Raw genomic sequence first — 5,783 nt, forward strand, 5'->3', positions numbered from 1 at the left:
TGTATCTTGTCCAAAGTATATATCCTGTTGTTCATATATTCTGTTAACAGAAGCCTAGATCTAAATACTTAGTTTCATTTGTTCTATTAAAATAGATTTCCATATTCAGAAAATTGAATTTGTTTTAATGAGAAGCAAAGAATCAGAAGGGTAATGAAAATAATATTTAAACTCAAGGTTAAGATTCTGAAAGCATAATTAAGTGAGCCCATCCTCATTATTTTCAGCCCATATAGATCTATTAGGCCTGACCCAAGAAAAAGGAAGCTAGTATTCTAATTGTGTAGCCATAATGTCTAGTAAATTTTGTCACATAATTTTCTGTAATGCATTAACAGTAACTTATACCCGACTTTGAACTAAATACATTGAGGCAGTTGTTTGTTTTATTTGATGTTCCAAGTTCTTTTTTAAACTTTATGTATTTTTTTCATACAACCTTATTCGTACACATAAACATTTTGCCTTTCTTAAACTAATTCTATTTTACTTTACTTTGATTTTAAATGTGTACACTTTGGGGCCCCTGGGAGGCTCCGTCAGTTGGGTGTCTGGCTCTTGGTTTCAGCTCCTATCAAGAGATGAAGCCCTGCATGAGGCTTTGCCTCAGTGGAGACTCTGCTTGATGGTTCTTTCCCTCTGTCCTTCCTCATGCTCTCTTTCTCTCTCTCCCTCTCAAAAAAATAAAATAAAATAATTTTTTAAATATGTATACTTAACATATTCATACAAAAAGAAGGGGAAATGTTTTAATTTCTCTAGAATTTGAGGACTATTTAGGTACTAGCAAAGTAAAGACAATAATCGTGCAAATATCATATAAACAAAGGTATATTAATAAAAATGATTAAGCAATCATAGTTTAAAATGTGTCATATATTAATCTGTGATTAAATGGATAGTTTTTCCATTTCTTTAATTAAGAAAGTAATTACTCATATGTAATGCAGTTGTAAATATCTAAAAATGACTTGGTTACATTATTTCATAAAAGATAAGTAAACTAAGCATACTGGATCTTGAGATATAAGATACATGTATTATATCTTAACCATCTGTCTTCATTGTCATAATAGTCAACTTTTGCTGTACATAAAGTATGCAGGGGCTTGTCTGTATATTTATATTTTTTAAAAAAGATATTATAATTCAGTTCATCATCTATTTTGCAAGTGGAGAATAGTGAGGGTGAAACATGGCCAATCTATTGGTGGAAAACAAATTCTGTAGAGCTTTAAGCCAAATAGAAGGAATGTGCACCATAATCAAGTTTAGGTAATACTGTTACTGATAAGTTTTTAAATGATATGTGTTTAAATTTTATTAATAAGAATAAAATTCATTCCAGGGATGCCCGGGTGGTGGCTCAGCATGCTGGACATCTGCCTTTGGCTCAGGTCATGATCCAAGAGTCCTGGGATTGAGCCCCACCTTGGGTTCCCTGCTCAGCTGGGAGCAGGCTCCTCCCTCTCCCTCAGACTGCTGTTCCCCCTGCTTGTGCTCTCTCAATCTCGCACTGTCAAATAAATAAATAAAATCTTTAAAAAAATAAAATTTATTCCTGAATTATACAAATATCACTTCAGAAGAGCTTGACAGTAGGTTTCAGGAAAGCACATGATTTCCAGATCCACTTTTCAATAACTGGGAAAAATCTGATGTAAACCAGTCACTTAAAGTGATAGCTAACATTTACAAACAACTTTTTATGTGACAGGCCCTCTTTGTTATTTTCACATGCATCAATTCATTTAATTCTCAGTTAAACTTTGAGTTTGGTGCTATTATATCCTCATTTTAGTATAGTGAAACTAAGCTACAGAAAAGTCAAGATGGAGAGCGGCAGAAATGAGATGCACAGCCAGAACTCTGGCCACAGTCCCTTCTCTAACCATTGTGTGACATTGCCCTGAAGGAACAACTAATAGACTCAGATGACTGGTAGGATGCATCTACAAGATAGAACAAAAAATCTTGCAAAAAGCATGAAGGAAAAAAGCAGGCCGACCTCATTGCCAAGCCAGAGCCAGATCTGCTTCTTTATGCAGCTTAATGATCATTCACTCTCTTGAAGACAAGCCTACCCCATACTTACACATTACCAGGCTAACACCTGATTAATAGTTATAGTTAGGTCACTAACTGTCAAAAGAAACAAAATGCATTAACAATTACATTTATAAGAAATGCTTAACGTAGCAAAATTCAACACCGAATAATGGCTATAATTTATTGAGCATTTATTTTATGCTAAGTACTGCCTCTTGCTTTTAATTTATCCATAATATCCCTATGATGTAGGAATTATTATTCCTGATATTATTTCTGACTTCCTACTAAGTAAAGGGAGGTTCAGAGGTGTTTAATTACTTGTTCAATTTCCAAAGTAATAAAATGATTTAAATATGCTTTTCTGCAGTTCTTATTTCTATAGTAAACTGTATCATAAAAATACTTCATTGATACCTGATAATTTCCACATTAATGCATATTAGAACATGTATATAAATGCTCATTTTTACCTTCTAGATTCACAATATAACTACTCAGTTATGTAGCCCACTCCAAATTATTTCAGTTATCTATGTCCCAAAACTTCTTGTGTGTAGCTATTTCCATAGAATCTATATTATCTACATGTCACTAATGTATAAAAGAGACAACTGAAAAATTAAAATCTCAGTAAGTTTTTTTTTTCTCCTACATGAAACAAAGAAACTAGAGATTAGAAATTATAACACGTGAATAGTTGACTTTTCTTATGTGTATAATCTGTGGCACAACAAAGGGGCCCTGATGCATACACAGCTCAGATAAAGTGTACTTAGTAATATTACATTAGTATTTACTGATGTTTTACTCCAATTTCATTGCTTCTCTTTGGTGTTCAATGGTAGGATGAATTATACTCTGTCTTTTGTTTGAAACTCCACAATGTTTTATGTGGATTCTATAAGCATGTGTTATATTACAGTTAAAATAACAACAGAAGTCCTAAATTTCAGTGCCCACATGTTCCACATTCAAAACTATACATACCGTTTTAAGAATTCTGTAGCGGTGATACTACTTTTCAGAAATGTCAGTGAATAACCCCGAAAGACCTCCCCTTTCTCTTCCTATAACTATAATAAAATACTAGTGCATGATGTTTGGCGAACTGAGTTAAATGATGAGCCATATCCGTTACAATAAAAAACACTTCCAGAAATAAATGATATTTCGACTTGTTACACTAATGGAGAAAAGCATATGCCTCCTTGATCATACATCTTTCTTGAAGTGCATCTTAAGGTCTCTTTGCCATTGGCATCAACCAGCTAAAACATTAAGCTCATTTGGCTCTTTTAGTGGAAAGATCCAGTCTGACCTAAGTCAATGAAGGTAAAAAGTACATATGATTTAGGGGCTCTAATGCAATAGTTAATAGCTCTGCTGGAGTAGCACGTTTTATGTCCCCAGTGCATGCTTCCTGTTTCATTCACTTTAATTATCCAACATTTTAGGTATGGTTCTTTCCATCCAACTTCCCTGTTGTTTTAGAGTTAATTACGTTCAGAACCATAGTATTGGATCATTGAGGAAGAAGAAAGAAACCATTCTCTGATGTCATGTACTTTCCTGCCTGATAGCAGGATTATTCCCTTAAGGATATTTCTAGTACTTTATCCATTTGGGTTACAGTTGTCTCCAGAGACATGATTTCTATCACTTTCCCTGAAAGATCATTTGACCCCTTATTAATTTAATGGGTTTTATAATTTTTTCTTTTATACAGAAAACATACATTCCATTTTCTTAATTTCACTTAATTTTCACTAGATAAGAGACCTCATAATGGCTTAAGTAATTTATCTCCACTTTCCAACTACATTTCTTCATAAGATAGTGATATAAAATGATCATAGTGTAATTTTATCTTAAACACATAATATTAAATTGATTTTTCACCTATTTTATTGTGAAAAATGGAACTATATCTTAAGATATTTATCTTTCTAACGTGCCAAGTAGTTAAGTAAGCCTTGAAAGAAACATAAATGAAATGTTTTCTTGGGCAATTATAGTCTTCTAAAATTTCATTTTTAAAAATTGGTAATACATTCATATGGTATAAAATTCAGAAGGTAGCAGAAATTATACAATATAAAGAAAAAGCTCTCTCCTACTTTTTCCCCAAGCTACTCTTTCTCGCAGCCAGTTCCTCCAGGACACTTACAAAGATAGTCTTTCTTACCTAGTCTCTACACAGGCAAAATAAGTACACCTATAAATACAATAAATTACTATATGTAGTGAGAAATTACAAAACAGAAAAGGTAGAAAAGAAATTAATTTGCAGCTGCATTATTTCACTTAATATATCCTATTGATCTTTCCATAGTATTACTAATAAGGCTGACTCATTCTTTTTATTGACTAGTACCAAACTTGTAACAACAGAAGTGGCAAGAAGTGGTCAGATTCTAAACCAATTTAAAAGAACTAACAGAATGTTCTAGGTGCTAAGGATGACTCATGAGTTTTTGTGTGAAAAATGAAAGGATAGAGTTTCCTTAACATAGACGGAGAAGATTTTAAATAAACCATGATGTCTGGAGAGAATTAGGAACTTAGGTTTTAACTTGTTCACTTTCAGATATGTAGTAGACATCATAAATATATAAATTTATATACTTAAGGAACTTTATATCTAATTCTACTTAGGAATTTTTCATCCATAACAATATAATTTTCATCAAGTTATATCAAATATTCATTCTAAATCTATGGAAATTTTCATATGAATTTTTGGTTATTTTAAACAGTTTCACATAACCAGAAATCAGTTCTATATAATCAGCATCCTGATTACCTGATAATTAAATAGGATTTCTTTAAAGTTAGCTCTTTTCTAGAGTTTTCATACTAGAGATTGATATGTATATAGCAAAAACTTATGTAAGTAATAAAAACATCTGTAAATCTGCAAATGTTCGAAAAGGCTACCATGATGTACAATTCCAAAAGAATTATTCCCATTCTGTTCTCTATAAATAGTGCCTCCTGGAATAGAACTAGAATTTTTTTTGTATCTTTTCATGAGTATTCAAAAACAGATCAGATGTAAATGCTGATAAACAATGACTTCATTAATTAAACTTTTGATTAGCATATGCCTGCCTACACACTCTTTTGCCTATGTTCATCTGGTTTTCTTCACTTCATTCTTTCTTGCCTTAGTACTCCTGATTTCTACTGCGGCTTCAAACACATCAAAGACCTATCTGACAATTGGCATTCTCTTGCTGAGGATTTCTCCCCTCAGACCAACACTCGACTCAGCCAAGGAAGACCTTAGGGAGAGGCATCTAAAGATGGGACTCCAACTGAATCAATAACCAGTGGTTACTTTGTTCAGTCTGGCTCATCTATACATCTATACATCTATGCTTTTTAGGGGAAAGTCTGAACTTTCTCTGATTTTCAAAGTGACGATGCCAATATTTTCACTGTAAATGTATTTTGAACCAGAAACTCCACATGTGGGATGTATGAGCTATGAGAGACTTCAATCGGGTAGGAAGAATGAGAGGGGGAATAGATTAAACCAAAAGTTCCTTGAAGCCCTATCAGTGTGTATGTAGCAGGCAGACAGCCACCATGAAAGTGAAAATTGAAGAGGAGGAAACAAGGGTAAGGAAAAGGAGAAGAAAAAGAAGAAGAAGAAGAAGAAGAAGAAGAAGAAGAAGAAGGAGAAGGAGAAGGAGAAGGAGAAGGAGAAGGAGAAGGAGAAGGAGAAG

The sequence above is a fragment of the Mustela nigripes genome, chromosome 1, assembly GCF_022355385.1.
Source record: "Mustela nigripes isolate SB6536 chromosome 1, MUSNIG.SB6536, whole genome shotgun sequence".
Taxonomy (NCBI): Eukaryota; Metazoa; Chordata; class Mammalia; order Carnivora; family Mustelidae; genus Mustela; species Mustela nigripes.